The sequence below is a fragment of the Ranitomeya variabilis genome, chromosome 1, assembly GCF_051348905.1.
Source record: "Ranitomeya variabilis isolate aRanVar5 chromosome 1, aRanVar5.hap1, whole genome shotgun sequence".
Classification (NCBI taxonomy): domain Eukaryota; kingdom Metazoa; phylum Chordata; class Amphibia; order Anura; family Dendrobatidae; genus Ranitomeya; species Ranitomeya variabilis.
The window spans coordinates 292,167,896-292,191,995 of NC_135232.1; the positions used below are offsets into that span (position 1 = coordinate 292,167,896).

At 45.0% G+C, this 24,100-nt stretch overlaps 1 long non-coding RNA gene across 1 annotated transcript in view; it reads right to left on the reverse strand.

The window, feature by feature from the left end:
• Positions 1-3,433: 3,433 nt before the first annotated feature.
• Positions 3,434-24,100, reverse strand: part of LOC143793937 (uncharacterized) — a 99,684-nt gene continuing 79,017 nt past the window's right edge. Inside the window, exon 3 of the long non-coding RNA XR_013220343.1 lies at positions 3,434-3,506. This is a non-coding gene — a long non-coding RNA (uncharacterized LOC143793937). The remainder of the gene's footprint in view (positions 3,507-24,100) is intronic.

The following is a 24,100-nucleotide window of genomic DNA, read 5'->3' on the forward strand; positions in this document are numbered from 1 at the left end:
GGGGTCTACTTTCCAAAATGGCATCACTTGTGGGGGTTTCAATGTTTAGGCACATCAGGGGCTCTCCAAACGTGACAGGGCGTACTATCTCAATTCCAGTCAATTTTGCATTGAAAAAGTCAAACGCCGCTCCTTCCCTTCCGAGCTCTGCCATGCACCCAAGCAGTGGTTTACCCCCACCTCTGGGGTATCAGCGTACTCAGGACAAATTGTACAACAACTTTTGGGGTCCAATTTCTTCTGTTACCCTTGGTAAGAAAAAACAAATTGGAGCTGAAGTAAATTTTTTGTGAAAAAAGTTAAATGTTCATTTTTTCTTTTTAAATATTCCAAAAATTCCTGTGAAACACCTGAAGGGTTAATAAACTTCTTGAGTGTGGTTTTGAGCACCTTGAGGGGTGCAGTTTTTAGAATGTTGTCACACTTGGGTATTTTCTATCATATAGACCCCTCAAAGTGACTTCAAATGTGATGTGCTCCCTAAAAAAAAATGGTGTTGTAAAAATGAGAAATTGCTGGTCAAATTTTAGCCCTTATAACTCCCTAACAAAAAAAAATTTGGTTCCAAAATTGTGCTCATGTAAAGTAGATATGTGGGAAATTTTACTTATGAAAAATTTCAGTTTTTTTCACAAATAAATGCAGCTAATATCAAAGAAATGTTACCGTTATCATGAATTACAATATGTCATGAGAAAACAGTGTCAGAATCATCAGGATCTGTTGAAGCGTTCCAGAGTTATAACCTCATAAAGGGACAGTGTGAACCATCTCATAGAGAATAATGGATATGTGTTCTGTCTGTGAAGATCACAGAAAATAGACATCTGAATTAGGGGTGTAAAAAAAAGGCTTGTCTGTCTTACAATGCAGGAAGCATATATATGTGATACAGCCTTGGATTCAGGATGATTTTTTGTTGTTGCTAAATTAGCACTGATGGTTTTAATACTGCCCTCCATGTTTGCAGTGTGTGAAGAATAAAAAAAAGTTCCTATTAAAGTGCTGTTACTCCAGTATATCTAAGATCAATCAATTCAGTCATGCTGAGTGACTGTTCAGGTGCAGCACTTCCCTTTATATCATTTGAATCTTTGAATTGGATTCCCAGATTGAGACCATCATTCCCATTTTCTATCTCCTTGAGTTCTGAAATAGAACACCATAACCAGATAAGGCCTTGTTTGTCCCAATGTGGAATGAGCTGTGTGCTCTGACCTCCTAGACTGTACAAGCATAAAATGGCGCTTGTTGGCCTGCCCACATCTTTTATACTGGCTGAGATAGCCCCCCTGCTTAGCTGTAGTATGTGCCAGCCTGAACCCTGGGTATTTTATCACACTATCTGCAGTATGTATTTCTGGGGAACACTAAAAGAAAATAACACAACTGTCATTCTATAAATAATCTGTTAGATAGGTCAAGTTGGCTGCCATGATTTTTTTTAAAATCAGAGTAATTAAACATAATTATTATAGAACATTGTTCAGAATAATTAAACAATTAGCATTATCTAAGAATGATATGTCTAAATCCTTCTTGCAGAGTAGAAACTCCTAAAGGCTACCACTAACCTGTCAGTGGCCTAAGCTCTTCAAAGTGTATGCTTTTTCACTTACTAAACAAGAAAAAGCCTTTGAAATATGACATTTTAAATCTCGGTGATACCCCTCTTTAATTAAAAATCTATGTGACATTTCAGGAGGTCATTTTAAGTGCTTCAATCTACATTACTGAGAACAAGTGACAAACCGTTTTGAGAGCCTTGTTCCGCTTTCACTGAATAGCTCTATCAGCTGGATATTGGTGCCGAAGAACTGATATGCCATCTAAGGACTCATTCTGACATCAATTATTTTTCTTGTATAGGGGTAACGTTTCTCCTTATGGAGAGTGACATACCATCTCTGGCTTGTCAAGGTAAGGAGGCTTATTCGCCGTGCAATGCTCCTCTAGGAATTTAAATATGCAAATTGCCTCTTCTGAGAAAAAGAGGACTTTACTCTATAGCGCCACCTATTGGAAGTAGCGATCCTACAAGTCACAATCAACCCTTTAACGAGTCGTGCAATATGACTTAGGATAAAAGCCAAATCAGTATCTCAATTCGCAGACACGGTGTTTCGGGCTGTTGGCCCTCGTCAGCCTCCTTACCTTGACAAGCCAGAGATGGTATGTCACTCTCCATAAGGAGAAACGTTACCCCTTAGACCCCACTCCAGAGCCTCTCACCTAGCCAAATCAGTTCTCTTGCTTCGCACTGACGAGGGCCAACAGCCCGAAACACCGTGTCTGCGAATTGAGATACTGATTTGGCTTTTATCCTAAGTCATATTGCACGACTCGTTAAAGGGTTGATTGTGACTTGTAGAATCGCTACTTCCAATAGGTGGCGCTATAGAGTAAAGTCCTCTTTTTCTCAGAAGAGGCAATTTGCATATTTAAATTCCTAGAGGAGCATTGCACGGCGAATAAGCCTCCTTACCTTGACAAGCCAGAGATGGTATGTCACTCTCCATAAGGAGAAACGTTACCCCTTAGACCCCACTCCAGAGCCTCTCACCTAGCCAAATCAGTTCTCATGCTTCGCACTGACGAGGGCCAACAGCCCGAAACACCGTGTCTGCGAATTGAGATACTGATTTGGCTTTTATCCTAAGTCATATTGCACGACTCGTTAAAGGGTTGATTGTGACTTGTAGGATCGCTACTTCCAATAGATGGCGCTATAGAGTAAAGTCCTCTTTTTCTCAGAAGAGGCAATTTGCATATTTAAATTCCTAGAGGAGCATTGCACGGCGAATAAGCCTCCTTACCTTGACAAGCCAGAGATGGTATGTCACTCTCCATAAGGAGAAACGTTACCCCTTAGACCCCACTCCAGAGCCTCTCACCTAGCCAAATCAGTTCTCATGCTTCGCACTGACGAGGGCCAACAGCCCGAAACACCGTGTCTGCGAATTGAGATACTGATTTGGCTTTTATCCTAAGTCATATTGCACGACTCGTTAAAGGGTTGATTGTGACTTGTAGGATCGCTACTTCCAATAGGTGGCGCTACAGAGTAAAGTCCTCTTTTTCTCAGAAGAGGCAATTTGCATATTTAAATTCCTAGAGGAGCATTGCACGGCGAATAAGCCTCCTTACCTTGACAAGCCAGAGATGGTATGTCACTCTCCATAAGGAGAAACGTTACCCCTTAGACCCCACTCCAGAGCCTCTCACCTAGCCAAATCAGTTCTCATGCTTCGCACTGACGAGGGCCAACAGCCCGAAACACCGTGTCTGCGAATTGAGATACTGATTTGGCTTTTATCCTAAGTCATATTGCACGACTCGTTAAAGGGTTGATTGTGACTTGTAGGATCGCTACTTCCAATAGGTGGCGCTATAGAGTAAAGTCCTCTTTTTCTCAGAAGAGGCAATTTGCATATTTTCTTGTATACACACAATGTTTTAAATCTGAGTTTCATCAGGGTTTGGTCAGTGTGTCTGTTTTTACCATCCTATGAAAAAATAATGAATAAATAAATGCATAAATAAGTTATACATATCCATTACAATGTTATAGAAGCCTTGCCATTAATAACATTAATTACGTTTTTTGTGTATATGCAGTGGGGAAAAAAGTATTTAGGCAGTCACCAATTGTGTAAGTTCTCCCACTTAAAAAAATGAGAGAGGCCTGTAATTTACATCATAGGTAGACCACAACTATGAGAGTCAAAATTAGAAAATTAATCTGGAAAATCACCTTGTCTGATTTGGTTACATTTATTTTCCAAATTAAGGTAGAAAATAAGTATCTGGTCGCCTAAAAACATGCAAGATTTCTGGCATTCACAGGCCTGTAACTTCTTCTTTAAGAGGCTCCTCTGTCCTCCACTCATTACCTGTAGTAATGGCACCTGAACTTGTTATCAGTATAAAAGACACCTGTCCACAACCTCAAACAGTCACACTCCAAACTCCACTGTGGTGAAGACCAAAGCGCTGTTGAAGGGCACCAGAAACAAAATTGTAGCCCTGCACCATGCTGGGAACACTGAGTCTGCAATAGGCAAGCAGCTTGGTGTGATTAAATCAACTGTGGGAGCAATAATAAGAAAATGGAAGACATACAAGACCACTGATAATCTCCCTCGATCTGGGGCTCCACGCAAGATCTCACCCCGTGGGGTCAAAATGATCACAAAAACAGTGAGCAAAAATCCCAGAACCACACAGGGGTACCTAGCGAATGACCTGCATAGAGCTGGGACCACAGTAACAAAGGCTACCATCAGTAACACACTACGCTATTGTGAATTCTGCTCTTGGGCTCCCTCCGGTGGTTCTTGGTGGTAGTGCAGTTGTCTCTGGGTTGTAATCCAGGGCAGGTGTTTCTGCTGATTGCAGCTCTACTAGGTATTTAGGTGTGCAGGATCCATTATTCCCTGCCAGTTGTCCATTGTAAACCAAAGAGCAAGGAGTATAAAAATCCAGACCATCATATTAAAAGCAAACTTTTATTAAATAAATTGCACGATAACAAATTCTAAAATAGTACCGTATACATATCATAACCAAATACGAATTATACAGAGGTGCCAAAAAGGGAGACCTAACAGTGGCCAGGTTAGATGCACACTACAAAATACATCCCAGACATAGGTAATAGCGCCAAAAATGAATGAAAGGATGGCATCGGCTAGGACATTATAACAGACAATGCATAGTGCACAATAAACCGTGCCCATATAGAGCACAAGGTCCACAGCCCACCATCACAACATAGTGATTGCATCGCGTTGTAGCTTTATCAACATTATGAACCCTGTTGATAAAGCTACACCGCGAAACGCGCGTCCGGGGCCGCCGGGTGAAGTGCAGACTACTCCCCTTGGAACTGACTATGGGTAAGCGTGCAATCACTATGTTGTGATGGTGGGCTGTGGACCTTGTGCTCTATATGGGCACGGTTTATTGTGCACTATGCATTGTCTGTTATAATGTCCTAGCCAATGCCATCCTTTCATTCATTTTTGGCGCTATTACCCATGTCTGGGATGTATTTTGTAGTGTGCATCTAACCTGGCCACCGTTAGGTCTCCCTTTTTGGCACCTCTGTATAATTCGTACTTGGTTATGATATGTATACGGTACTATTTTAGAATTTGTTATCGTGCAATTAATTTAATAAAAGTTTGCTTTTAATATGATGGTCTGGATTTTTATACTCCTTGCTCTTTGGTTTACATCTATTTGGAGTTGTCCTTTGTATTGGACCTGTTTAAGGTGTCCAGGGAGGGTTATATACCCTCAGCTACAGGTTTACTTGGTGGCTCATGGTTACATATATACAGTTGTCCATTGTACTTGGAGGAATTGCATCTCTGTCTGGCTCCTCATGCCCTGCTGTCAATTCAGCTAAGATAAGTTCTGTTTTTTTTTTTGTCTCTGTAGCACATATGTAGTGTGCTTTACATCTCAGTGCAATCCATTGTGTTTTTGTCCAGCTTAGACTTGTTTGGATTTTTCAGTCATGCTGGATTCTCTGGAGAGGCAGATATACATTCTATGTCTTTAGTTAGATGTAGTATATTTTGTATTTTCTGCTGTGGATATTTTTAGGGTTTTAATACTGACCGCTTAGAATTCTGTCCTATCCTTTTCTATTTAGCTAGAAGTGCCTCTTTTGCTAAATTCTGCTTTCTGCCTGCGTATGTCCTTCCTCTTATACTCACAGTCAATATTTGTGGGGGGCTGCCTATCCTTTGGGGTTCTGCTCTGAGGCAAGATAGAATTCCCATTTCCATCTATAGGGGTATTTAGTCCTCCGGTTGTGTCGAGGTGTCTAGGACGTGTTAGGTACACCCCACGGGCTACTTCTAGTTGCGGTGTCAGTTCAGGGATTGCGGTCAGTACAGGTACCACCTACTCCAGAGAACGTCTCATGTGGCTCCAGGGTCACCGGATCATAACACTACGCCACCAGGGACTCAGATCCTGCAGTGCCCTATGAGTCCCCTACTTAAGTCAGTACATGTCCAGGCCCATCTGAAGTGTGCTATAGAGCATTTGGACTATCCAGAAGAGTATTGGAGAATGTCATCTGGTCTGATGAAACCAAAGTAGAACTGTTTTGTAGAAACAAATCTGGTCATGTTTGGAGGAGACAGAATGCTGAGTTGCATCCAAAGAACACCATACCTACTGTGAAGCATGGGGGTGGTAACATCATGCTTCGGGGCTGTGTCTCTGCAAAGGTACTGTCATGTCTCAAAGGATGCGATATGGCAATGACTACTAGGTGGCGCAGCAGCGCCTGACAGAAGAGTCTACGGAGTGAGGACCTGGCAGGAAGCAGAGTCAATGCTGCAGACATGCAGCATTACCCAGCCAGTGAGGAAAGTGCTGATGCCGCAGCGCAAAACCCAGCCAGAGAGGAGGGCATCAATAGCAGAGAAAAAAGTGCTCAAACAGAACCAAGCTTCCTGATATCTGCAGAGGTGCGTGACCGCCAAGAGGAAGAGAGGTACGTAACTAGCCAGAGGTCAGAAACCAGCCTGGTGCAGAGATACAAGAGGATGAGGTAGAAAGCAATGTCAGGAATAAGCAGAGGGTCAGAAGCCAGAGAATACATGGATGTACAAAATCAGAAGACGAGACGACAAGTCTATATGCCAAGCAGGGTCATGCACGTGGAAGCCAAATATAAAGAAAGATGTCGTAAAGGGGCACAGAGAAAGCCGGGCAGAAAGGGTTTCTTTTTTGTGTCCTTGTAGGGGATGAGGAGGAAGTGTACCCTGTATCTGACAATCCGGCGTTAGGGGTGGCCAGTGACAATTTTGGGACTGCCCAACTTAGGGACCCAACTCTGAGGGAAGCCTTCAACAATGTCACCGTCATTAATGGGGTTGCACAGGTGCCAGGGGCAGGCACAAGATTTCCCTATTTTATGATGAGTGGCGAGTTGTGCTGGGTCACGAAAACAAGGGAGGAGTTAGTAGAACAGTTGATAGTGCCAGGTTCCAATAGACCAGTGTTTCTCAACTCCAGTCCTCAAGACCCACCAACAGGTCATGTTTTTAGGATTTCCTTATTATTGCCCAGGTGATGGAATTAATGCTTGAGCAGGTAATGAAATTATCACATGTGCAATACTAAGGAAATCCTGAAAACATGACCTGTTGGTTGGTCTTGAGGACTGGAGTTGAGAAACACTGCTATAGATGGTAGGTGTTGCATTGGCCCATTCACACATCTTGGGGGGACACCTGTGGGTGGAAAAATGCAGAAACGGGTTGTGCAGAGGTTCTATTGGCTTGGGTGTCACCGGTAAATAGTGAACTATTGCAAGTCCTGCCAGACTTGTCAGTTAATTGCCCCACCCCTCTTTTCTGGAGCCCCCTTGTGCCTTTGCCCATTATTGAGGTGCTATTCGAGAGAATTGCCATGGACTTGGTCGGTCCCCAAGTTAAATCAGCCCTGGGCAATCAGTATAGATTAGTCATCCTGGACTATGCCACACGCTATCCTAAGGCAATTCCCCTGAGAAATTCTTCCACGAAGAGTATAGACCACAAGTTGGTCCATGTGTTTTCACGGACAGGTTGCAGAAGGAGATAATGACTGACCAGGGGACTCCTTTTATGAGCAAGGTGATGAGGGAGTTATGCAAGGTCCTGAAAATCTCCCTGTTGAGGATTTCAGTGTACCATTCTCAGTCAGATGGCCTTGTTGAAAGATTTAACAAGACACTGAAGAGCATGCTAAGAAAAGCCATAGATAAAGACGGTAGAGACTGGGACTGTCTCTTACCGTATCTGCTGTTTTCCATCCGTGAAGTTCCACAGGCCACCATGGGGTTTTTGCCATTCGAGCTTCTGTATGGCCGACATCCGCGAGGTCTCATCAATAGCCAAGGAAACCTGGGAAGCCGTAGTCACACCCTACAGAAGCGTCATTGGGCATGTGGCACTGATGCAGCAGAGGATGGCGAAGGTGATGCCCATCATGAAAGAACACCTCCACCAACCAGGAAGATGGAAACCAAACCAGGTTTACCATGTCAATCTCATCAAGCCATGGCAAGATAGAGAGCCAGCGGTAACTCCGTGCTTGCTGGGCAACCCAGAAGGTAAAGTTGGAGGGGTTACTATAGCAGAGACGCTATTGAAGGCCCAGAATCAGCAGTGCCAGGAGTTACTCCAGAAGAACAGGGACCTGTTTTCAGAGTTGCCAGGGTGCACGAAGGTTGTAGAGCACAAAGTCCTGACAGAGCCACATGTGTGGGTGAATGTGAAGCCTTATCGAATTCCTGAGGCCCATCGAGAAGTAATCTCCAAGGAGGTGGAGCATATGTTGAAGCTTGGGGTAGTAATAATAATAATAATCTTTATTTTTTATATAGCGCTAACATATTCCACAGCGCTTTACAGTTTGCACTCCGGAGGAAATCGGAGTACATGGAGGAAACCCACGCAAACACGGAGAGAACATACAAACTCTTTGCAGATGTTGTCCTTGGTGCTGTTTGATGGGTTCCTCCAGCGCTGCAAGGCTGCTGTGCTAACCACTGCACCACTGTACTGCCCATTGAGGAAGCCAAGAGCGGTTGGTCAAGCCCAATTGTCATGGCCCCAAAAACCGATGGTCAATGGAGGTACTGCATTCAGAAGCTGAATGAGGTCTCCAAGTTCTACGTATATATCCCACGCGTTGATGAGCTCATCGAAAAACTTGGGCCCGCCAGGTACATAACCACCTTGGATTTGATGAAGGGATATTGGCAAATCCCCATGGCACAGGAAGCCAAGGAGAAGACTGCATTTTCTACACCAGACGGATGCTTCAGTACTTCCGGATGCCGTTTGGCCTACAGGGACCTCCGGCGACCTTCCAGAGGGCTATGGATAGAATCCTGGCACCTCATAAGCCATATGCTGCTGCATACCTGGATGATAGCGTCATCTTTAGCCCAGACTAGGAGAGTCATCTGGAAAAGGTCCAAGCAGTGTTTGATGCTCTAAGGTAGGTGGGGTTTACAATAAACCCGAAGAAGTATGCCTTGGGTAAAGAAGAAGCCAAGTACCTGGGATATGTAGTGGGTCGTGGCAAAATAAAACCCCAAATCAGTAAAGTGGAGGCAATTCAAATATGACCAAGACCATTCTCCAAAAAGCAAGTTAGAGCGTTCCTGGGGATCGTGGGACATTACAAGAGGTTCATCACAAACTTCGCCACGGTGGCTGCACCTCTGACCAATCTTCTTAAGGGGATAAAATCAGCAATGGTTAGATGTCCGAAGAGGCAGAGTCAGCCTTCCAAGAAATGAAAGGGCTCTGTGTAAGCAACCCGTTCTGATGGCCCCGGACTTTTAAGAAAGAGTTTATTCTTCAGATAGACACCTCTGATGTTGGGGTAGGAGCAGTCCTTTCCCATGAGATACATGGGGACGAGAATCCTGTTCTCTACCTGAGTAGGAAGCTATCTTCATGTGAAAGGAATTACTCAGTCGTAGAGAAAGAGTGCTTGGCCATAAAGTGGGCAGTGAATATGTTACAGTACTATCTGGTGGGATGTAAGTTTAGATTGATATCCGACCATGCCCCACTCAGATGGATGAGGGAAACAAAGAGTAGAAATTCTAGGGTCACCCGCTGGTTCTTTGTCCTGTAGGACTTCAGCTTCTATGTAGAACATAGGGCAGATAAGCTATATGGTAATGCTGATGCCCTCTCAAGAATCCCTTGTCTAGTGGGGGAAAGTGCCAAGCCCCATGGCTTTAGGCAGAGAGGGGAGGTATGTGGCCTAGGGTCATATAGTCGACGGGAGGTATGTGTCTCGGACATTGCTTGTCTCTGTGATGTAACCCGGAGTGTTTTCTTTAGTGCACATAAGCACTAAGGGATCATTTAGTACACTTGGGTTCGGGTTATGGGTAGCTGTGAGAGATGGGAGGGTCTGGCTACCCATATAACTCACCCCTGGGTAAGGGCATCACTGTACCTCTATATGTGTTTGAGGATCTGCAGTGATATCACGACCACATGACTAATCATATGATAGGTTCTGGGTGTGGTTATAGCTATATAATGTAGACTACTGCTTAACACAGGGCCTGTATGTGAGGAGGTGGAAGCCTCCAGTGTGTATTGAGGCTCCAGGACTGAGCCAAAAGTACTGGTCACTTGTACTTTCTTTTGCCTGAGCTAAAAGCTATTTGTTTTTGTTTTTTAAAAATTAGTTTATTAACAACAAAATAAGCTATGTTACATACACATTTGTATCCATTATTATTGAACATAATATAAAGTACATATAATTTTATGCATTGTTAAATATATAAATAAAAATACGCATTTTATTGTAACAAGTGTTATCTTTTAACAATAAATTGTGTATATCGGGTCGTCGGCACCATATGTGTTGTGTAAATAGAAACATAAAGTCATAAATCTTGAGTTATAACTATAACTACAATAACTACTAATTTGCTGCCTTAGAAGGAATGGAAAAGAAAGGAAACTTTGCATTATGTCTGTCTCCTATGCGATGCCCCCAAAACCAGCACCAAAGCTGACTATAACGTATCTATAGAGTAAGATGGAAAAAGTTCCATCTACCCCAGATCTTTTCAAACTTCCCCGGACACCCTCCGTTCTGGTACAGCGTACGTTCATATGGAATAACCGAGTTTACTAAATCAATCCAAGTTCTAAGAGATAGACAAGAGCCCCCCCATCCACCACAGTGCCAACACCTTCCGTGCCATAAAAAGCGTCTCTCGTAGGAAAGTATCAATATAATGGTCCCAAGTCTCCTCTTTCCATACTCCAAATATGCAAGTTAATGGATCAAGGGGAGCAGGAATTAATAGCAAAGATGTCAATAGTGACACCACCTCTTTCCAGTAATGAAGAATGATAGGGCACCTCCATATCATGTGGATAAAGTCTGCATCCATTGAGTGACATCGCAGACACTCTGGTATTTGGAATCGACCCATTTTAAAAAGTCGTATCGGAGTTAAGTACAATTGATGTATTATATATAGCTGGGTCATCTTATTATTGACTGACGGGGATACTTTAATTGGAGATTCTAGAATATCTTCCCATTTCTCCTCTTGTATACCAGAAAGAAGTTCCCTCATTTCCCCTTGATAGATCTTACGGTGGATACAGCTCCCGATGATAACATATAGGTATATAGAGAGGAGATAAGGCCTTGGGGACAGTGCGAGTTAAGAATTCCTATCAAGGCTAGAGAAGATATAGCTCAGCTTGCACATGTATGTCTCATATGCGATTGAACGGCTGACCTTAGTTGTAGATATCGAAAAAAATTGGGATCTCGGTATACCATGTTTAGTATCCAATTGCTCAGAAGACGCAAAGATCCCCCCGCATTATAGATCACCTACTGAGGAGACACCATGCACAATCCAAAAGTCAATGGATGGGTAATTCAACAGAGCTGGAAAATAGCCATTTTTCCACAAAGGCATTTCCGCTATAATATCCATAAATCCAATAGTTTTTTTTAATTTGCCTCCAAACTGATCGTGCCAGACGAAGTAAGGGTAGTAAAGGGGGAAAATAATTTTCTCCAGTTCCAGGAATTTTAGTGGACAGTCAATTTGGGCCGAATGAAGCAGGTGGTTTTCAGAATTAGGGAGATAGATATTGGGCATCCATTTATTGATTGCTCTACCCTGACCAGCCAAGTAATATAGATAAAAATCCGGCAGCGCCACTCCACCCCCCCTGTTTTGGTCTCTGCAGTGTAAATAACTTGAGTTTGGGCCTAGACCTCCCCCACATGAAAGTTCAAATTCGCAAGAAAGGATTTAGGTATTAGCAAAGCACTGTGTTGAAGACAATAACTAAGCTTGGGGGGCAGTATCATTTTAGTTAGATTAGATTAATACGACCGGCTACAGATAGTGTAACAATTACAGTGGTACACTCAGGAATCTCTTGGCTTGAGACAAATAAAGGCCCCGTCTCACTAAGCGATTTACCAACGATCACGACCAGCGATATGACCTGGCCGTGATCGTTGGTAAGTCGCTGTGTGGTCGCTGGGGAGCTGTCACACAGACCGCTCTCCCCAGCGACCAACGATCAGGGGAACGACTTCGGCATCGTTGAAACTGTCTTCAACGATGCCGAAGTCCCCCTGCAGCACCCGGGTAACCAGGGTAAACATCGGGTTACTAAGCGCAGGGCCGCGCTTAGTAACCCGATGTTTACCCTGGTTACCAAAAAAAACAAACAGTACATACTCGCCTTTCGGTGTCCAGGTCCCTTGCCGTCTGCTTCCTGCTCTGACTGAGCCGCCGTACTGTGAGAGCAGAGCGCAGCGGTGACGTCACTGCTGCGCTCTCACTTCTCACTGTACGGCCGGCAGTCAGTGAGAGCAGGAAGCAGACGGCAAGGGACCTGACGGACATCAGAAGGCGAGTATGTACTGTTTGTTTTTTTTTACATTTACGCTGGTAACCAGGGTAAACATCGGGTTACTAAGCGCGGCCCTGCGCTTAGTAACCCGATGTTTATCCTGGTTACCAGTGAAGACATCGCTGGATCGGTGTCACACACACCGATTCAGCGATGTCAGCGGGGCCTCAACGACCAAAAAAAGGTCCAGGCCATTCCGACACGACCAGCGATCTCGCAGCAGGGGCCTGATCGCTGGTACGTGTCACACATAGCGAGATCGCTATGGAGGTCGCTGTTGCGTCACAAAACTTGTGACTCAGCAGCGATCTCGCTAGCGATCTCGCTATGTGAGACGGGGCCTTAAGGCAACTGAACCAAAGTGCAATGTAAAGTCTGTATTATACAAATAGACACTGGTGCAAGGCGTGAGCAAGTTCAAACACAGCAAACAAGATGATATCAGGAGAAGTGCCTTAGCAGCTCTGCTGCAGGCAGAGTCAGTGTTTATATGCACAAACGTGGATGAAGCATGTGCACAAAAGTTCAAGTAAATAGCAAACAAGGTCCTTCAGGAGAAGTTCATTTGTCGCTCTGCTGCGGGCAAAGTCTAAGGGTATGTGTCCACGTTCAGGATTGCATCAGGATTTGGTCAGGATTTTTCATCAGTATTTGTAAGCCAAAACCAGGAGTGGGTGATAAATGCAGAAGTAGTGCATATGTTTCTGTTATACTTTTCCTCTAATTGTTCCACTCCTGGATTTGGCTTACAAAAACTGATGGAAAATCCTGACCAAATCCTGATGCAATCCTGAACGTGGACACATACCCTAATGGGTATAGCACCCTCTGTGCTGAATAAGATAATAACACACAGTTCATGCTAGGTTTGGCAGTCTATAGAAAAGAGTCCAGAAGCAGTGAAGAGCTTCGAGTCCAGAAACAGTCAAACTGGCAGCGGATTCCAAACTATATTGGCTGTAGCAGGCAGAGCTTACGTGTCCTAGCAGGCAGGAGAAGATTGCAGATAGACACAGGCAAAAACAGCTTGCAGCACAGACACCACTGAGAGCTGAGCAGGTTTGCTGAGGAGGCAGAGCCGGAGTATCTGAAGAGGAAAGTCTCTTGTAGCACAAGCCAGGAATTCTAGCAGAATACACAAGCAAGGAGTTGGATGTGAACCAGGGTTATAAAGACAGGGAAGACGGATCACATGAGCAGAAGCCAGGCAGCAGATGCCATCTTGGAAAAGTACCACAAATGAAAACAGGGAATGCAGAGTCCTGACATTACTCCCTCCTTAACCCCTTCATGACCCAGCCTATTTTGACCTTAATGACCTCGCCATTTTTTGCAATTCTGGCCAGTGTCCCTTCATGAGGTAATAACTCAGGAACGCTTCAACGGATCCTAGCAATTCTGAGACTGTTTTTTCGTGACATATTGAGTTTCATGTTAGTTTTAAATTTAGGTCGATAATTTCTGCGTTTATTTGTGAAAAAAACTGAAATTTGGAGAAAATTTAGAAAATTTAGCAATTTTCACATTTTGAATTTTTATTCTGTTAAATCAGAGAGCTATGTGACACAAAATAGTTAATAAATAACATTTCCCACATGTCTACTTTACATCAGCACAATTTTGGAAACAAAAATTTTTTTTGCTAGGAAGTTATAAGGGTTAAAATTTGACCAGTGATTTCTCATTTTTACAACAAAATTTACAAAACCATTTTTTTTAGGGACCACCTCACATTTGAAGTCAGTTTGAGGGTTCTATATGGCTGAAAATACCCAAAAGTGACACCATTCTAAAAACTGCACCCCTCAAGGTGCTCAAACCACACTCAAGAAGTTTATTAACCCTTCAGGTGTTTCACAGCAGCAGAAGCAACATGGAAGGAAAAAATTAACATTTAACTTTTTAGTCACAAAAATTATCTTTTAGCAACAATTTTCTTATTTTCCCAAGGGTAAAAGGAGAAACTGGACCACGAAAGTTGTAGTACAATTTGTTCTGAGTACGCTGACACCTCATATGTGGGGGTAAACCACTGTTTGGGCGCACGGCAGAACTCGGAAGGGAAGGAGCGCCATTTGACTTTTTGAATGAAAAATTGGCTCCAATCTTTAGCGGACACCATGTCGCGTTTGGAGAGCCCCTGTGTGCCTAAACATTGGAGCTTCCCCACAAGTGACCCCATTTTGGAAACGAGACCACCTAAGGAACTTATCTAGATGCATAGTGAGCACTTTAAACCCTCAGGTGCTTCACAAATTGATCCGTAAAAATGAAGTACTTTTTTTCACAAAAAAAATTCTTTTAGCCTCAATTTTTTCATTTTCACATGAGCAACAGGATAAAATGGATCCTAAAATTTGTTGGGCAATTTCTCCTGAGTCGTGGATACCTCATATGTGGGGGTAAACCACTGTTTGGGCGCACGGCAAGGCTCGGAAGGGAAGGCGCGCCATTTGACTTTTTGAATGGAAAATTAGCTCCAATCGTTAGCGGACACCATGTCGCGTTTGGAGAGCCCCTGTGTGCCTAAACATTGGAGCTCCCCCACAAGTGACCCCATTTTGGAAACTAGACCTCTCAAGGAACTAATCTAGATGCATAGTGAGCACTTTAAACCAACAAGTGCTTCACAGAAGCTTATAACGCAGAGCCGTGAAAATAAAAAATTATTTTTCTTTCCTCAAAAATGATTTTTAGCCCAGAATTTTTTATTTTCCCAAGGGTAACAGGAGAAATTGGACCCCAAATGTTGTTGTCCAGTTTGTCCTGAGTACGCTGATATCCTACATGTGGGGGTAAACCACTGTTTGGGCGCACAGCAGGGGTCGGAAGGGAAGGCACGCCATTTGGCTTTTTGAATGGAAAATTAGCTCCAATCATTAGCGGACACCATGTCGCGTTTGGAGAGCCCCTGTGTGCCTAAACATTGGAGCTCCCCCATAAGTGACCCCATTTTGGAAACTAGACCTCCCAAGGCACTAATCTAGATGTGTGGTGAGCACTTTGAACCACCAAATGCTTCACAGAAGTTTATAACGCAGAGCCATGAAAATAAAAAATAATTTTTCTTTTCTCAAAAATTATTTTTTAGCCCACAATTTTTTATTTTCCCAAGGGTAACAGGAGAAATTTGACCCCAAAATTTGTTGTCCAGTTTCTCCTGAGTACACTGATACCCCATATGTGGGGGTAAACCACCGTTTGGGCACATGTCGGGGTTCGGAAGGGAAGTAGTGATGTTTTGAAATGCAGACTTTGATGGAATACTCTGCGGGCATCACATTGCGTTTGCAGAGCCCCTGATGTGCCTAAACAGTAGAAACTCCCCACAAATGACACCATTTTGGAAACTAGACCCCCAAAGGAACTTATCTAGATGTGTGGTGAGCACTTTGAACCCCTAAGTGCTTCACAGAAGTTTATAACGCAGAGCCGTGAAAATAATAAATACGTTTTCTTTCCTCAAAAATGATTTTTTAGCCCTGGATTTTTTATTTTCCCAAGGGGTACAGGAGAAATTTGACCCCAAAATTTGTTGTACAGTTTCTCCTGAGTACGCTTATACCCCATATGTGGGGGTAAACCACTGTTTGGGCACATGCCAGGGCTCGGAAGTGAAGTAGTGACGTTTTAAAATGCAGACTTTGATGGAATGCTCTGCGGGCGTCACGTTGCGTTTGCAGAACCCCTGATGTGCCCAAACAGTAGAAACCCCCCACAAGTGACCCCATTTCGGAAACTAGACCCCAAAAGGAACTTATGTAGATGTGTGGTGAGCACTTTGAACCCCCAAGTGCTTCACAGAAGTTTATAACGCAGAGCCATGAAAAAAAAAAATCATTTTTCTTTCCTCAAAAATAATTTTTAGCTCGCAATTTTTTATTTTCCCAAGGGTTACAGGAGAAATTGGACCACATAAGTTGTTGTCCAGTTTCTCCTGAGTACGCTGGTACCCCATATGTGGGGGTAAACCACTGTTTGGGCACATGCCGGGGCTCGGAAGGGAGAGAGCACCATTTGACTTTTTCAACGCAAGATTGGCTGGAATCAATGGTGGCGCCATGTCGCGTTTGGAGACCCCCTGATGTGCCTAAACAGTGGAAACCCCTCAATTCTAACTCCAACACTAACCCCAACACACCCCAAACCCTAATCCAAACCCTAACCACAATCCTAACCCCAACACACCCCTAACCCTAGTCTTAACCCTAATTCCAACCCTAACTCTAATTAAAACCCTAACCCTAAGGCTATGTGCTCACGTTGCGGATTTGTGTGTGGATTTTTCCGCACCGTTTTTGAAAAATCTTCAGGTAAAACGCACTGCGCTTTACCAGCGGATTTACCGCGGATTTCCAGTGTTTTTTGTGTGGATTTCACCTGCGGATTCCTATTATGGAGCAGGTGTAAAATGCTGCAGAATCCGCACAAAGAATTGACATGCTGTGGAAAATACAACGTAGCGTTTCCGTGCTGTATTTTCCGCACGATGGGCACAGTGGATTTGGTTTTCCATAGGTTTACGTGGTACTGTAAACGTGATGGAAAACTGCTACAAATCCGCAGCGACCAATCCGCTGCGGATCCGCAGCCAAATCCGCACCATGTGCACATAGCCTAATTCTAACCCTAATTCCAACCCTAGCCCTAATTCTAACCCTAATTGTAACCCTAACCCTAATTGCAACCCTAACCCTAATTCTAACCCTAGCCCTAAGTGCAACCCTAGCCCTAAGTGGAACCCTAACCCTAAGTGCAACCCTAACCCTAAGTGCAACCCTAAGTGCAACCCTAACCCTAAGTGCAACCCTAAGAGCAACCCTAGCCCTAAGTGCAACCCTAGCCCTAAGTGCAACCCTAACCCTAAGTGCAACCCTAACCCTAAGTGCAACCCTAAGTGCAACCCTAACCCTAAGTGCAACCCTAAGTGCAACACCAAGTGCAACCCTAAGTGCAACCCTATCCCTAAGTGCAACCCTAACCCTATTTGCAACCCTAAGTGCAACCCTAACCCTAAGTGCAACCCTAAGTGCAACCCTAAGTGCAACCCTAAGTGCAACCCTAACCCAAAGTGCAACCCTAACCCTACCCCTAACCCTAACCCTACCCCTACCCCTAACCCTAATGGAAAAACAAAAATAATAATATTTTCTGTATTTTATTATTGTCCCTACCTATGTGGGTGATAAAAGGGGGGGTTTATTTACTATTTGTTTTATTTTGATCGTTGTGATAGAACCTATCACAGCGACCAAAATGTACAGGGAACGAATCTGCCGGCCGGCAGATTCGGCGGGTGCACTACGTATGCGCCTGCCATTTTCCAAGATGGCGGCGCCCATGGAGAAGACAGACGGACAGTGGGAGGGACATCGGAGCTCGGTAAGTATGGGGGGGTGGGATCGGAACATGGGGGGGAATCGGAGCACGGGCGAGCGGACAGGAGGACGGGGGAGCGGACAGGAGGACGGGGGAGCGGACAGGAGGATGGAGGGGAGCGGACAGGAGGACGAGGCAGAAAGGACGACTGGGGAGGCGATCGGTGGCTGTGGGGGGGGCAGATCGGGGTCTCCAGCCATGGCAGATGCTATTGCAGCATTGGCCATGGCTGGATTGTAATATTTCACCATTTTTATAGGTGAAATATTACAAATCGCTCTGATTGGCTGTTTCACTTTCAACAGCCAATCAGAGCGATCGTAGCCACGGGGGGGTGAAGCCACCCCCTCGGGCTGAAGTACCACTCCCCCTGTCCCTGCAGATCGGGTGAAATTGGAGTTACCCCTTTCACCCGATCTGCAGGGACGCGATCATTCCATGACACCACATAGGCGTCACAGGTCGGATTGGCACCAACTTTCATGACGCCTACGTGGCGTCAGAGGTCAGGAAGGGGTTAAAAGTGGCCTCAGGATGATCCTGGACCTGGTTTCTCTGGGTATCTTTGATGAAACTGAGCAATCTTCTGTGGGTCACAGATGTTAGCCACGCATTCCCAGGAGTCCTCCTCAGGTGGATACCCCTGCCATCTTATTAGATACTGAAGTCGATTCCTGCGGATCCTGGAATCAATGATCTCTTCCACCAAGAATTGTTCCTGCCCGTCTACCAGTACGGGTTGGAGGGGGCAATCTGCATCCCTGAAATTTATTAGGAGAGACAGGTTTCAATAGAGGGACATGAAATACTGGATGTACCTTCATAGTCCTTGGCAGCTTTAGACGGCAGGCCACAGAGCTTACGATACCGCTGATCTTCAAAGGACCGATGAACTTCTGTTAGGGTTTGCGGAACGCACCGAATATATTTATTGATGTGATTGGTGCGTTCGCAACCCAGGATCCACCGTGCAGGAAATATCCTGCCGCTAAGTGAATGGCGGCACAAAATGGCGGTATTAACCAGCTCTATTAGCTTCACAGAGTGGCCGAGAAAGCAAAGCTCTGTGCCCTGTTAACTCTCACAGAGACACAGGCTAACTACCCAGAAGAGAGCAGTCAGTGGTCATGCATGCACACAACACTCCTCGCCGGAGGTGCCAGCATTCCTCCTCCTCCTCCTAACCTAACCTAAATTAGCAAAGAAAGGAGTTACCTGTCATGATTCTCAATGGCGAGAGAACATAGCCCAGCATATATGAGAACTAGCTCTTGGAAGATGGAAACTATACTGACCATGAACTAAACCTGCCGCACAACTAGAAGTGGCCGGGTAGCATGCCTACGTTTTTTATCCCTAGATGCCCAGCGCCAGCCGGAGAACTACCTAATCCTAGCAGAGGAAAAGACAGTCCTGGCTCACCTCTAGAGAAATTTTCCCAAAAGGCAGACAGAGGCCCCCACATATATTGGCGGTGATTTTAGATGAAATGACAAACGTAGTATGAAAATAGGTTTAGCAAAATCGAGGTCCGCTTACTAGATAGCATGAAGACAGAAAGGGCACTTTCATGGTCAGCAGAAAACCCTATCAAAACACCATCCAGAAATTACTTTAAGACTCTAGCATTTACTCATAACACCAGAGTGGCAATTTCCGCTCACAAGAGCTTTCCAGACACAGTAACGAAACAGCAGCTGTGAACAGGAACAAAATGCAAAAACACACAAGGACAAAAGTCCAACTTAGCTAGGAGTTGTCTAGTAGCAGGAACATGCACAGAAGGCTTCTGATTACATTGTTGACCGGCATGAAACTGACAGAGGAGCAAGGTTATATAGCGACTCCCACATCCTGATAGGAGCAGGTGAACAGAGGGGATGATGCACACAAGTACAATTCCACAAGTGGCCACCAGGGGAGCCCAAAATCCAATTTCACAACAGTACCCCCCCCTCAAGGAGGGGGCACCGAACCCTCACCAGAACCACCAGGGCGATCAGGATGAGCCCTATGAAAGGCACGGACAAGATCGGAGGCATGAACATCAGAGGCAGTGACCCAAGAATTATCCTCCTGACCGTATCCCTTCCATTTGACCAGATACTGGAGTTTCCGTCTGGAAACACGAGAGTCTAAGATCTTTTCCACAACGTACTCCAACTCACCCTCAACCAACACCGGAGCAGGAGGCTCAACGGAAGGCACAGCCGGTACCTCATACCTGCGCAACAATGACCGATGAAAAACATTATGAATCGAAAAGGATGCAGGGAGGTCCAAACGGAAGGACACAGGGTTAAGAATCTCCAATATCTTGTACGGGCCGATGAACCGAGGCTTAAACTTAGGAGAAGAAACCCTCATAGGGACAAAACGAGAAGACAACCACACCAAGTCCCCAACACAAAGCCGAGGACCAACACGACGACGGCGGTTGGCAAAAAGCTGAGTCTTCTCCTGGGACAACTTCAAATTGTCCACCACCTGCCCCCAAATCTGATGCAACCTCTCCACCATAGCATCCACTCCAGGACAATCCGAAGATTCCACTTGACCGGAGGAAAATCGAGGATGAAACCCCGAATTACAGAAAAACGGGGACACCAGGGTGGCAGAGCTGGCCCGATTATTGAGGGCGAACTCCGCCAAAGGCAAAAAAGCAACCCAATCATCCTGATCCGCAGACACAAAACACCTCAAATATGTCTCCAAGGTCTGATTAGTCCGCTCGGTCTGGCCATTAGTCTGAGGATGGAAAGCAGACGAAAAAGACAAATCTATGCCCATCCTAGCACAGAATGCCCGCCAAAATCTAGACACGAATTGGGTCCCTCTGTCAGAAACGATATTCTCCGGAATACCATGCAACCGAACAACATTTTGAAAAAACAGAGGAACCAACTCGGAAGAAGAAAGCAACTTAGGCAAGGGAACCAGATGGACCATCTTAGAGAAACGGTCACACACCACCCAGATGACAGACATCTTCTGAGAAACAGGCAGATCCGAAATAAAATCCATCGAGATGTGCGTCCAAGGCCTCTTCGGGATAGGCAAGGGTAACAACAATCCACTAGCCCGAGAACAACAAGGCTTGGCCCGAGCACAAACGTCACAAGACTGCACAAAGCCTCGCACATCTCGTGACAGGGAAGGCCACCAGAAGGACCTTGCCACCAAATCCCTGGTACCAAAGATTCCAGGATGACCTGCCAACGCAGAAGAATGAACCTCAGAGATGACTCTACTGGTCCAATCATCAGGAACAAACAGTCTACCAGGTGGGCAACGATCAGGTCTATCCGCCTGAAACTCCTGCAAGGCCCGCCGCAGGTCTGGAGAAACGGCAGACAATATCACTCCATCTTTAAGGATACCTGTGGGCTCAGAATTACCAGGGGAGTCAGGCTCAAAACTCCTAGAAAGAGCATCCGCCTTAACATTCTTAGAACCCGGTAGGTAAGACACCACAAAATTAAACCGAGAGAAAAACAACGACCAGCGCGCCTGTCTAGGATTCAGGCGCCTGGCAGACTCAAGGTAAATTAAATTTTTGTGGTCAGTCAATACCACCACCTGATGTCTGGCCCCCTCAAGCCAGTGACGCCACTCCTCAAAAGCCCACTTCATGGCCAAAAGCTCCCGATTCCCAATATCATAATTCCGCTCGGCGGGCGAAAATTTACGGGAAAAAAAGGCACAAGGTCTCATCACGGAGCAGTCGGAACTTCTCTGCGACAACACCGCCCCAGCTCCGATTTCAGAAGCGTCGACCTCAATCTGAAAAGGAAGAGCAACATCAGGCTGACGCAACACTGGGGCGGAAGAAAAGCGGCGCTTGAGCTCCCGAAAGGCCTCCACAGCATCAGGGGACCAATCAGCAACATCAGCACCCTTCTTAGTCAAATCAGTCAATGGTTTTACAACATCAGAAAAACCAGCAATAAATCGACGATAAAAGTTAGCAAAGCCCAAAAATTTCTGAAGACTCTTAAGAGAAGAGGGTTGCGTCCAATCACCAATAGCCTGAACCTTGACAGGATCCATCTCGATGGAAGAGGGGGAAAAAATGTATCCCAAGAAGGAAATCTTTTGAACCCCAAAAACACACTTAGAACCCTTCACACACAAGGAATTAGACCGCAAAACCTGAAAAACCCTCCTGACCTGCTGGACATGAGAGTCCCAGTCATCCGAAAAAATCAGAATATCATCCAGATACACAATCATAAATTTATCCAAATAATCGCGGAAAATGTCATGCATAAAGGACTGGAAGACTGAAGGGGCATTTGAAAGACCAAAAGGCATCACCAAATACTCAAAATGGCCCTCGGGCGTATTAAATGCGGTTTTCCACTCATCCCCCTGCTTGATTCGCACCAAATTATACGCCCCACGGAGATCAATCTTAGAGAACCACTTGGCCCCCTTTATACGAGCAAACAAATCAGTAAGCAGTGGTAACGGATATTGATATTTAACCGTGATTTTATTCAAAAGTCGATAATCAATACACGGCCTCAAAGAGCCGTCTTTCTTAGACACAAAGAAAAAACCGGCTCCTAAGGGAGATGACGAAGGACGAATATGTCCCTTTTCCAAGGACTCCTTTATATATTCTCGCATAGCCGCGTGTTCAGGCACAGACAGATTAAATAAACGACCCTTAGGGTATTTACTACCCGGGATCAAGTCTATGGCACAATCGCACTCCCGGTGCGGAGGTAGTGAACCAACCTTGGGTTCTTCAAAAACGTCACGAAAGTCAGACAAGAATTCAGGAATCTCAGAGGGAATAGATGATGAAATGGAAACCAAAGGTACGTCCCCATGAGTTCCTTTACATCCCCAGCTTAACACAGACATAGCTCTCCAGTCGAGGACTGGGTTATGAGATTGCAGCCATGGCAATCCCAGCACCAAAACATCATGTAGATTATACAGCACCAGAAAGCGAATAACCTCCTGGTGATCCGGATTAACACGCATAGTCACTTGTGTCCAGTATTGTGGTTTATTACTAGCCAATGGGGTGGAGTCAATCCCTTTCAGAGGTATCGGAGCCTCCAATGGCTCCAAATCATACCCACAGCGTTTGGCAAAGGACCAATCCATAAGACTCAAAGCAGCGCCAGAGTCGACATAGGCGTCCGCGGTAATAGATGACAAAGAACAAATCAGGGTCACAGATAGATTAAACTTAGACTGTAAAGTGCTAATTGAAACAGACTTGTCAGGCTTCTTAGTACGCTTAAAGCATGCTGATATAACATGAGTTGAATCACCACAATAGAAGCACAACCCATTTTTTCGTCTAAAATTCTGCCGCTCGCTTCTGGACAGAATTCTATCACATTGCATATTTTCTGGCGTTTTCTCAGTAGACACCGCCAAATGGTGCACAGGTTTGCGCTCCCGCAGACGCCTATCGATCTGAATAGCCATCGTCATGGACTCATTCAGACTCGCAGGCACAGGGAACCCCACCATAACATCCTTAATGGCATCAGAGAGACCTTCTCTGAAAATCGCCGCCAGGGCGCACTCATTCCACTGAGTAAGCACAGACCATTTGCGGAATTTTTGGCAGTATATTTCAGCTTCATCTTGCCCCTGAGACAAGGACATCAAGGCCTTTTCCGCCTGAAGCTCTAAATGAGGTTCCTCATAAAGCAACCCCAAGGCCAGAAAAAACGCATCCACATTGAGCAACGCAGGATCCCCTGGTGCCAATGCAAAAGCCCAGTCCTGAGGGTCGCCCCGGAGCAAGGAAATTACAATCCTGACCTGCTGTGCAGGGTCTCCGGCAGAGCGAGACTTCAGGGACAAAAACAATTTGCAATTATTTTTAAAATTTTGAAAGTGAGATCTATTCCCCGAGAAGAATTCAGGCAAAGGAATTCTAGGCTCAGACATAGGTGCATGAACAACAAAATCTTGCAAATTTTGTACCTTTGTGGCGAGATTATTCAAACCTGTAGCTACACTCTGAAGATCCATTTGAAACAGGTGAACACAGAGCCATTCAAGGATTAGAAGGAGAGAAAGAGAGGAAGGCTGCAGTATAGGCAGACTAGCAAGTGATTCAATTAAGAGCACACTCAGAACTAGAGGGAAAAAAAAAAAAAAAAAAAATTGTAGCAGACTTCTTTTTTCTCTCCTTTCTCAGCCAGTAATTTAACCCTTTTTTGGGCCGGTCAAACTGTCATGATTCTCAATGGCGAGAGAACATAGCCCAGCATATATGAGAACTAGCTCTTGGAAGA